The sequence below is a fragment of the Capsicum annuum genome, chromosome 9, assembly GCF_002878395.1.
Source record: "Capsicum annuum cultivar UCD-10X-F1 chromosome 9, UCD10Xv1.1, whole genome shotgun sequence".
NCBI classification, from domain to species: Eukaryota; Viridiplantae; Streptophyta; class Magnoliopsida; order Solanales; family Solanaceae; genus Capsicum; species Capsicum annuum.
Genome location: NC_061119.1, coordinates 73,237,389 through 73,249,546, shown reverse-complemented (window position 1 = coordinate 73,249,546; position 12,158 = coordinate 73,237,389). Strand labels below are relative to the sequence as shown.

Below are 12,158 nucleotides of genomic sequence, written 5' to 3'. Positions count from 1 at the left end.
TTCTTTCTTATAGTACAAATTTGTAAATCTCAAATACGTACACTTTTGGTACCAATATAATAGTTTTCCCAAACATATGACTGAATTTGGGGTTCCTACAAAATCAACTCATGTAATGGCCCAAAGTTCTATTTCAGAGCAATCTTTTGGACCCCATTTTTCTTTACAAAAATATTTCCATAACTTGAAAGGGTGTGTGGGACACCATTTCCAGATTCCTATATGATATTGAGCCTAAGTTTGTCGACACAAAGTATTTTTGTGCTATTATAAGAAAAAGGAGTTAAATTCATAATCTACCTATTAAAAATAGATTTCCTTTGCTTTTACTTTCCCTATGCCCTATTAATGAGGCACCTCCCCACAAAGAAATAGTGGTCATATTGGAATAACAAATGAAGTTAAATTATTTGCAAATAACTATTGGGAGTTAAAGATTGACTGATAGGATCTATTAATTAGTGGAGACCCTTGATAGTCTATGAGGGTGAAACAGTATGATGTTGATCAATTTAGAAGTGGAATTTTGAAAAGGTTGGGAGAAACAAAGTTGCTCCTTAAGAGTCAAATAAAATTCAAATGCACTTGGGGTTTCCAAAAACCATATTATCGGAGGTGGTATAAGCAGGATATACAGATACAAATCACTTGGTTACTCTATTTATCTATTTTGAAATACAAATGGGAACAATATCTTATCACTCTTGTTAGAATTGGTTGTACTGAAGTTGCTCTTTACTACCTCGAGATTCAACTGAACAATGTTGTTTTTATGGAAAAAAATTTGAAGCGAACAAGGATACCGTGCAAAGGTAGTGGGAGCACATTAATCAATAAGGGAATGTTATAGATTTTGATGCTTTGCACCAGTTAAATAAAGACCTCTTGGAGCAACTGACAGCATTGTTTGGAGAATTCAATTTACTAATAGTTGGAAGCTCGTGCGACAACCTTGGGAGCAATAACATGGTAAACAGAGATAGTCTTAAAGGCAAAGAGTCATATCTATCTTAGGATTATATTCGGATACTGAATTTAGTCAAGTCCAAAATGTTGTGACATATAAAGAACAACAAAAACAACATACTCAATGAAATCCCATAAGTGGGGAATTTGTATGCCAGAAATTTATTCTAGGTTCATATTTAGTTAATTTTCAAAATTATGAGACATTGATCAAGACAATAAGGGATAAACTGATAATATAAAATCGTAGTGGTGGTTACGAGAAGAGGAAGATATTCAATCAATTGTCCAAAAGCTAAAAGTAGAAGGCGAGTTTTGATGAAGAGATAATTTCTTGCCCAAACATATGATTGGATATGGGGTTCCTATAGAATCATCTCCAATAATGGTCAAAAGAACTCTATCGGAGCAAGCTCCCCCTTTTCTATTATGAAAATGTTTGCATAACTCCAAAGGGTGTGCAGAACACCATTTCCAAATTCATATATGATACTGACCATGAGTTTGTAGACTCAAAATTAATTTTGTGTTGCTACAAGAAAAAGGAGTTGCATTCATAATCTACCTATGGAAAATAGTATTCCTTTGCTTCTACTTCCCCACGCATCATTAATTAGGTACTTTCCCTAACAAAGCAATGGTAGCCATCTTGAGATCCATAGATGAAGTAAATTATTTACAACTAACTATTAGGAGTTCAAGATTGACTAATATGATCTTGAAAGTTGTGGAGGCCTATGATGGTGAAGCACCTATAAGGGTGCAAAACTATATTCTCGATCAATGTTGAAAGTGAAATTTGGTGTGATTTGGTAACTCATTCCAGGTTAACACAGTGGCATGCCATTTATCGATGTATAAAAATATATTTCCGAATGAGACCAATATCTTATCACTCTTCTCGGGATTGGCAGTGCTGAAATTGTTCTTTTCCATTTTGGGAATCAACTTAACAATGCAGTTTTTATGAAAAATCTAAGTCAATAAGGACCTTATGAGAAGTTGGTGGGAGCAACTTAATCACAAAGGGAATATTGTAGATTTTGATGATGTGCAATAGTTGAACAAAGACCCTTTGGAGAAACTAATAGATTCATGTGGAGGAATCAAGTTGGAATCCCATGCCACAACCTTGAAGGCAGTAACATGGTAAGCAAGGATGGTCTTGAAGGCAAAGATTCATCTCTATTTCATGAGTATGTTTAGATACTAGACTTACTCAAGTCTAAAATATCTAGACAGTGATACAAAAAAAACAACACACCTAGTGAAATCCCATAAGTGGGAAAAATTATAAACCAAAAATTTGTTGTAGGTTCAAATTTAATTGGTTTTTTAAAATTATGAGACATTGATCAAGACAGACATTGATCAAGACATAAAAGGACAAATTGATCACATAAAATGCTAGTTATGGGTACAAGAAGCAGGATATATCAATCAATTATCCAAAAGCTAAAAAGTAAAAGGTGATTTTGATGAAAAGACAATTGGTTTGCTCATACATATTATTGGATTTGGTGTTCATATTGAATCAGCTCTTGTAATGGTCCAAAGAACTCTTCTAGAGCAAGATTTTGCCCCCCTATTTTCTATTATGAAAATGTTTTCCTAACTCCATGGTTTGTGGCACACCATTTCCATATTCTTGAATGATATTGATCTTGAGTTTGTCGACTCAATGTATTTTTGTGTTGCTGCCAGAAAAAAGAGTTATATTTATAATCTATATATTGAAAATAGATTTTCTTTGTATCCACTTCCCCCCACACCTTTAATAAGGAACTTTCCCTAACAAACAATAGTCCATCTTGGGATCCATAGATAAAGTTAAATTCTTTGCAAACAACTATTGGGAATGCAAGATTGACTTATAGGATCTGGAAAGTTGTGGAGGCCTTTGATAGAGAGCCACCCATGAAAGTACAAAATTATGTTCTTGATCAATATTAGAAGTTGAATTTTATGTTAATTGGGAGAAATAAAGTTGGTCCATTAGATCTGGATAAAATTGAAATACTATTGGGGTTTTTATAGAACCATATCATACAGGTGGTATAAAAAGCTTCATAACTCATTCCAGGTCGACTCAGTGGCATACCATTTATTGGTATTGAAATATATGTTTTCAAATGGGATTAATGTCATATAACTCTTATCTAGGATTGGCGGGGCAGAAATTGCTCTTACCACCTCGATATAAACTAAACAATGTGTTTTTGTGGAAAAGATTGAAGTCTATAGGGACTTTTTGAGAAATTGGTGGGAGCAAACTTATATATTTTGATGATGTGCAATAACTAAATGAAGGTCCCCTGGGGAAACTGATAGATTCATTTGGAGGATATGATTTATTGCTAGTGGAAGCCCGTGCAACAACCTTCCAAGCAGTAACAGGGTGAGTAGTGATAGTCTTGAAGTCAAAGATTAATTTCTATTCTATGAATATTTAACTAGACTTAGTCTAGTCCATAATATCTAGACATAGATACAACTACAACATGCCTAATAAAATCTTACAAGTGGGGGAATTTGTGTTAAGGAAATTTGATCTAGGTTCAGATTTAGTCAATATTTCAAAATTATGAGACATTGATTAAGACATCAAGGGACTTAGTCTATTTCAATCTTCATTACTAATTTCTTCTTGATATTTTCATTATTAGCATTGCCTCTTTGTAGTGTTACCTATTTATATGCCTTCTTATTGAGTAATGGCTTTTGTTGTTGATGGTGGACCAGGGTCATAGGTTGGGGTTTGTGTTCCTTCTTATTGAGTAAAGGATTTTGTTGTTAATATGGATGAGCGTAAGTTATGGTACTCTGCTAGCGTGAGAAATAAGAATAGTATACGTATATTAGTAGATGAAGAGCTTAGGAGGCAAGTGGTAGAGGTTAGGAGGGTCAATGATAGGTCGATGATGATTAAGTTGGTCATTAAAGGGTTTATGTTAAACATTATTAGTGCCTAAACTCAGGAAGTATGCTTGGACTAAGAGGAGAATAAGAGCTTTTAGAAGGTTTTAGATGAAGTGGTGAGAGACATCCCAAGCATTGCAAATCTTTTTATAGGTTGAGATTTTTCAATGGGCATATTGAGTATTTATCGAAAGCCTATGATGATGTGTATGGAGGTTATGATTTTGAGGAAAGGAATGGAGTTTTAATTTTGGATTTTTATAGGGCCTTTGGGTTGGTGGAAGTGAATTTGAGCTTCCCAAAGAAGGAGGAACACCTTATTTCCTTCTGTAGTTTGGTGGCCAAGACTCTAATAGACTTGTTGCTCCTTTAAAAGTGTGATAGGGTTTTATGTAAATATTGTAAGGTTATGCCTAGCGAGAATATTTTGACCCAACATATGCTTTAGGTGAAGGATTTGGACTAAAAGGGGAAAAATAGGGTAGGGTGGAGCGGCTCAGGATTAAGTGTTGTAGCTTGACAATGGCTAGTGCTTTGGAGATAGGGGAGAAGTTAATGACTAAGAAGGCCTGGAAAAGTATAGGGGATGTGGATAGTATGTGGGAGGAGACTACCAGTTGCATTAAGGAGACAAGTAGAGAGCAGTTGGGTATATTGAGAGATAGATCTAGCAAACACCGGGGGACTGGCGGTGGAATGAAGAAGTTTAAAGGAAAATAGATACCAAGAAGGTGGCTTATGATAAGTTGGTTGAGAGAATGGATGAAGAGAAGTGAGGATTATAAGTTATATAGAAAATAGACTAAGTTAGTGATTACGGTGGCTAATACAATAGCTTTGAAGAGCTTCTATATTACTTTAGAAGAGAAATATGGGACAAGACGTTGTATAGGCTTGAAAAGGATAGGGAGTAGAGGGATCGTGACCTTGACCAAGTGAACTGCATTAAGGGGTAGGATGGCAAGGTATTGTGGAGGACGCCCTCATTAGGATGAGCTGACGATCTTCTTTTCATAGACTTTTGAACAACGATAGAAGAAAGGCATTGTAAGAGAGAATTGGAGCACTCAAAAAGATGTTGCAATTACTATTATTGTAGGCATATTAAGGTTGAGGAGGTCAAGGGTTCTATTAATATAATGCATAGGGGTAGCGTGACTAGGCTAAACGAGATTCCAATGAATTTTTGGAAAAGCATGGAAGGGGAAGGTTTGGAGTGGCTGACAAAGTTAAGTAATCATTTTTAGAACGGTGAGGATGCCTAAAGCTTAAAGATAGAGAATGATGATTCTATTATTTAAGAACAAGGGGGACATTCAAAATTACAATTATTATAGGGATATTAAGTTGTTGAGTCATATTATGAAGGTTAGGAAAAGGGTGGTAGAGTTGAGGTTGAGGAAGATCGTGACTATTTCCAAGAATCAGTTCAATTTCATGCAAGGTCGCTCGACTACTAAGGAAATTCACCTAGGGAAGAGATTAGTAGAGCAGTATAAGGAGAGGAAGGACTTACATATAGCATTCATCGATCTTGAAATGGTGTACGACAAAGTCCCAAGGAAGTTCTATGGAGGTGCTTGAAAGCTATAGGTATGCTCGTGGCATAGACTAGGTCAATTCAAGACATGTACAATGGGACGAAGACTTGTGAGAGGACAATAGGAGGAGATTCAAAGCACTTTTCTATTTTGATAGGGTTGCACTAGGGATTGACTCTTAGTCTATTTTTAGTTGCCTTGGTAATGGATGTATTGACGTAGCATATTTAAGAGGAGGTGCCTTGGTGTATGTTATTTGTTGATGATGTAGTTTTAATTGACGAGACTCGATGGTACAAGTGTAAGCATCTTATAGACAAACTTTAGAGATGAAGGGGAATATTGTGATCCCACATGAAAGGATTGGAAGAATAAAGACGCTCTATGTTAAGTTTTGGTATTTTGGGTCCAACTAGCATTTAGGGTCACTTTCGGACCCAAGTTGTAATAAATGGCCTTGGATTATAAATAGCTAGGACTCTTTTTATTTTTAGACTAAGATGATTTTGAATGTAAGTTGACACGTGAGAGTGTTTTTATTAAAGCTTGGTGGGAGCTTTCTTTGATTGTGAGAAAATTTGGTTGTGAGGGTTCAATGTCCATCTTGGTCTTCGTAAGAGGTTGGTGCGTGTGATAAGTCGATAAGAAGGTATTCGTGTTTAATATACCCTTTGGTTGTCCTCTCGTTGTCATTTTGGGTCAATATATCTATCTATATTTCCTTTTATCCTTACATGTCTTATTTCGTTTCATTATTTTTTTATGTTTGTTTTTTTTTATTTTCATATTTTACTCTCGTATTATCTGGGGAGAAGTTAAATATAATTTGGAGATTTGGATAAAACTCTAAATATAAGTTGGAGATTTGGAGACAAACTCTAGAGTCTAAAGGGTTTTGGTTGAGCAGGACCAAGATAAAAGTCTTGGAGTGCAAGATTAGTGATTTAACACATAAGGCTGATGTGGTAGTGAAGCTGGATGCCCAGGCTATTTTGAAGAGAGATAGTTTCAAGTATCTTGGATATATGATTTAAGGGAATGGAGAGATTGTTGAGGATGTCACACATCATATTGGTGCAGTGTAGTTAAAAAGGAGGCTTACTTCGTGTGTTCTATGTGATAAGAAGGTACCTCCTAAGCTTAAAGAAAAGTTCTACTAAGTTATAGTTCGATTGGCTATGTTGTATGGAGTAGTGTGTTGGCCAATCAAGAACTCTAACATCCAAAATTTAAAGGTAGTGGAGATGGGGACGTAGAGATGGATGTGTGAACTTACTAAATCAATAGGGGTAGAAATGATATTATTTGAGAGAGGGTGGGGTTGACTTTGGTGAAAGACAAAATGTAAAAAGTAAGGTTGAGATAGTTCGGGCATGTGAGGATGAGGTGCATGGATTTCCCAGTCGAAGGTGTGAGAAGTTGATTATAGATGATTTTAAATGGGGTAGAGGTGGGCCAAAGAAACATTGGAGGGAGGAAATTAGACATGACATGGAGTAGTTACGACTTATGAAGGACATAAACCTTGATAGAAAGATGCAGAGGATGCAAATTAGGGTAGAGAGTTAGTGGGTAGGAGTGCATCCTTACTAGTAGAAAGGAGTGTTTTGTGTGTAACTGTGCTTGTAGTCGTAGTGTTACGTGTGCCTTGTAGTTTCTTGTTCATGGTGTTTTAGCGATGTTTGTAATTTTGGATAGAGAGTTTATAGTATTACTCTGTGCGTGTCATGTTTCTTTTATTATCTAGTGGTGTGTTATCCCATTCTATTCTTCTTTTATGTTTTTATGTCTTCATGTTTGTTATACTATTATTTGCCCTGAGTTGGGGGTCTATTAGAAATAGGCTCTCCACTTTATCTAACATAGTGGTTTGGAATGTGTACACATTACCCTCCCCAAACCCCACCTTGTGGGAATACAATGGGTATATTATTGTTATTGTAGATTCTGAAAAAACAAAAATTGATAAAAGTTGATGTAAAGGATGAAATTACAAACTATAATAGGGTATATATGGTGCAATGAAGGGTCTGGTTTATTTGTTATGTCCAGTGAATAACAGAAGTCATAAAAGCATAGGAGAGTGGTTGTTAAGGTGGATTTCAGATGATCTAGCTTGATATATTAACTCAACTACATCTATGAGTCATGTCAATTGTTACATGGATTCAACTACAAGTATGTATAGGATATACATAGATGTTGTTTTTTATGAGGTAGGATATACATATATGTTACAGGTACGTGAACTTCTTGATAATATTTAGAACAAATTTAAATTATTAACACAAGTTCCCTCACCTATCTCGCATATTTATGGCATATGTGGATTGGGAAACTGAAAGATCCATGTAAATTGGACTAAGTAACTAGTCAATCAAAGGATAATGACAGTGAAAGCTAGTAGGAATGGTTAGAGGTTGATGGTAGGAGTATGCACACTATGACTTGAAAACTGAACTTATGCATACATGCATGATGAGAAGCAGTTACTTGGTAATTAAACAAAATTAGCTCTAACAAACTTACCTTCTTCTTCGACAGTGTATCAATAGAAGACATAATTTCAGGCTGCACATAATTTCTCGCTCAGTAAAAAATTGTTGAATCATCTACAATTATCTTAATTGGGATGCCACCACTGAGTCTTGCAATTTCATCGGCATATTCTTGAGTTTGATTAGGTTTGCGTATGACTTTGTTAGTTTCACACTTTTTCCAGCGTAGATGCATATTAAGTGGGAGTTTGTCTATGAAAATATATTTTTTTGAAGTTGGAGTTGGATTCGAAGTTAGAGTTGAAGTTGGAGTTGCATTTGTCCATGAATATAATTGGAGTTGTTTTGAATTTTTGTAAGAGAAGAAGGATGGAAAAAAAAAAAAACAAATTTTCCTTGTTTTTCACTTTTTCAAATAAAACTTCAAGTTGTATTTGGAATTATCATGGCCAAACATCAACTTGAAGTTGAATTTGACATAAAGTGAAAATTATTTCTGAAAATGTTAATTTTTTTATGGACAAATGGGCCCTATGTTTCACCTTCTTTACTTTTTTTCCTCTCTATAAATTCGTCCATCATCAGAATTGGTTCTCACACACTCTACTCAATCTTTCTCTCCTTCAGAAAATTCTTCTTGTTAAATATAAAATTTCAATCAACTCTATGGATTCTTCATTATCATTAGAAATCCAAAAATATGTCACGATCCTACCCCTGCATCTTTTTTGATGGTGATTCATGAAAGAGAAAACCCTACCTCAGTTATTCTACCTCACATTCATATCAAGATATCTAATTTCGTGGCATGGATAAACTTTAAGAACTTGTTCTCAACTTTCTCAAAAATTTCTCTCTTTTCTCCTACAGCTTATTCTAAGGTTTCTGACATCATGCCTCTTTAAAATATTGATACTGATGATTTACTTATAGTAGATCTAATCTTAAAAAGGGTTAGATATCACTTAAGGAAGCAATAATGAGCCCCTATGTCTTGACTAAGGACAAACTTATCACTGAAATACATCCTTCTTCTATTTAACCTCGTACTCTTTATACCCGTAACAAGAAACATCAAGAAGTTGCTCAGCTAGAGTCAGCTCTTAGGGCTAACAAAACAAAACGATCCTCTCCCTCTGTTCCTCCTTTACATGTGTCTGTTTCCTCAGATTATAAATGTCAAATGTTCTATCTCTAATTATCATCAATTTGTCCTTTCCATACTCCTAGTTAATTGAAGTTTACTCCTAGAAATAACCCCACTACATCCTCCAAGTCTTCTTTAAAACCCAAATCTCCTACAAAATCCCATCGATCAAAATGGGTTAGTCAATCTATTCAATATGATGACTCTAACTCTATATCTACTGAGTAGGACACATCCTAGCAAGTTGAGTCCTTTGAGGGTTCTGATACCATGCTTCAACACCTTCATTTTTAAGGGAGAGTTATAAAAATTTTTGGGGGTCATGAAATGGATACTCTTTATCCAAATTAGAGGTTCAGGTATGTTCTTAATTATTTCTCAAAGAAAACACTCATAGAAAAATTGGTTACCCTGAGGTATATGTGTTTTATACTAATGGCTCTGAGAATAGGAACCTTTCATCATTACTGTGATTGGTGTGTCTATGCAACTAGTTGCTGAGGATCTTTTTAGGATCCTAGCTGTTCATTTTGTGGGATGGGATAACTATGTCAATTTTGAATTATACCCTTTGGACAACATGACTTTTGCCTTAACCATAGGTCAGAAATTCTCTTGTGACACTCAACTTGCCCAACATCGTCGCATATTCAAATGAGAAAAGTGCCTTCTATACCAGTTGTAATATAAAACCCCAAGTTTTTTAGATCTATACTCACCATGAGGTAGGACATTAAATTAGCTTTCCAACTACACCAATCTCTCTTTAATCTGATACTGGAAAAAAGTAATGGCATTTTGTCTAAGGTACTATCAAACTACTAGTGATAATGGCTCATGCACTGGCCCGTTACCTGACATAATGAGTCATGTCCTAGACTCATTTCCATAATAGTCAAGAATCCCAATCTTATCCCAATGGTGGCGAGTCTAACATATAACTCGTTATCAGCCTAATGAGTCGTTAGATAGAACTATCATCACAACAGAAGAAATCCATAAATCAAGTCTCAGAACATGACTTCTTCTAATGACCTGTGATTAGACCTAATGAGTCATTAGGAGGATATTCATTTTCATAATTTACACTACTCAGAACTCAGTACCTTAGGTCATGACTTAGACTACGACTTTTGATTAGTCATAATGAGTCATTGCCTGAGTCATGATGACTGCTTACTAGAAACTCTTGAACGATTTTAAAAGAGATTTTAAGTTTTTTCCCATTCTACTAACCCCTAACCAACATCATTTAGGCTTCCCTAAGAGTGGTGTATAAGCCTAAATTTCTCTAAATTCAACATTTATTCATAACATCAGTTTACAATCAGAAGAGAAGCAATTCCCTTATCTTCCCAAAGCAAGCCAGGGTTTTTCCTTCTCAAGTTCAAATTCCAAGGTTTTTCCAAGGCTTCTACTTTAGGTATGTGGGATTTCATTAATGGGTCCCTTTCACCCATTGAGTCTCAAGAACTTTTCACTTTTCAAGTTTAGTGCCCTTTTCCAAGAATTAAGTTCTAGGTCAAATATAAGTTTGTTAATCTTCTTAGGCTTATGATTGTAAGTAAACCACGAGTACGTGTTTCTCATAATAATGTCATGTTTCCATACCCAAGTTCATGAATTTCCCCTATTATCGATCAATTATTGAGTTTTGGCTTAAAATATGCAAATCCCTATTAAGCTCAACTTTTGATGTCATCATGTTTAGTTGCATTAGTCATTGCTGGTGGGTTATGAACACCCGATACCTAAAAATTTAAGCATATATAAGTTTACATGTCTTGAGCAGTTAGATTATCCATTATGAATGTTTTCAAAATATAATAATCACTAGCTATACTATTTTCAATTCCATTCAGTTAAGAGTTATATGTAGCATCGAGTGAATACAGAGATGGCAGTTCCCCCATCAGTTAACAGAGACTGTTAGTAGCAGTCCATAAGTTCTAAAACTATAGTGCCATTGTAGGTTACAAGGGGTACCGATCAATAGAGGCATGGCACCGTTGTCCTTTGAGACATCAGGTTAGGGATCTACATAGACAATGTTGGTACCCTTTATAAGATACTAGTACCCTTCCAACTGGGGTTATAGGCTAGACCCTAATTTGCTCAGATTAGGGTATGTCATTTATTGTTAGCTCCCATAGTCCTCAGTTTATGCTTCAATTTAAGTTTAGTTCAGGTGTGCATTGGCCTTGTATTTAGTTATTCAAATATTCAGTTCGCATTCAGTACATGATAATACTTGGCCTTGTATTTAGTTTACATTTTATGCTTTTATGTTCAGATTATACTAGTTAATTTTCTATCTTGCATACTTAGTACATTCAAAGTACTGATCACATACTTTTTTGCGCTTTATTGTCTCATAATATAGGTTTGGACCCTCAGTACCCAGACCACACTTAGCACTTTTTCACTTCACTTAGCAACAACTTTGGTGAGTTCTCATCATTCGAGGGCTAGTAACCAGTTAGTTATTTCAGTAATTTATTTTATTTTAATCAGTTAGAGTTGGTTGGGGGATTGTTCCAATAACTCCTTATGATTTAGAGGCTTTGAGACAGATGCTTAGATTATTAACATATTAGGTTATTAGACAGTTTTATTTCCAATTTTGATTAATATTCAGTTTTACATTATTATTTCTATCAGTATCGTAGTTACATTCTTCCCATTATTATTTTTTTGTTATTTCTTTAGCATTCTAATATATGCCAGGTCTAGAGTTATCTTGGAGTCACTTGCGGCTCTAAGCACCGTATTACAATTAGGAGGTATTCTCGAGTTATGAAAAACTTGGTATCAGAGACACAAGTTTAAAGTGTCCTAGGGTGTTTAAAATCTTCATTAAGTAGAGTCTTGTTCATGGCTGTGAAGTGCGCCACACTTAAGCAAAATAGGCATGAAATATTTTAGGATTGTCTCACTTTATTCATGATTCATATCCTACGATATAGTGTGAACTCTATTAAAATTCTTATTCTAACTCGTCCTTTATCTGTTTACAGAAAATGCCTCCTAAATGAACCAATAGAAGAAGAAATATGAACCAACAAGCACCACCATTAGTTCCCAAAG

General features: G+C 35.1%; 2 pseudogenes; both read left to right on the top strand.

The window, feature by feature from the left end:
• Positions 1-481: 481 nt before the first annotated feature.
• On the top strand, positions 482-2,211 carry LOC107841479 (annotated as a pseudogene).
• A 168-nt stretch (positions 2,212-2,379) lies between these two features.
• On the top strand, positions 2,380-3,368 carry LOC107841480 (annotated as a pseudogene).
• Positions 3,369-12,158: the final 8,790 nt, after the last annotated feature.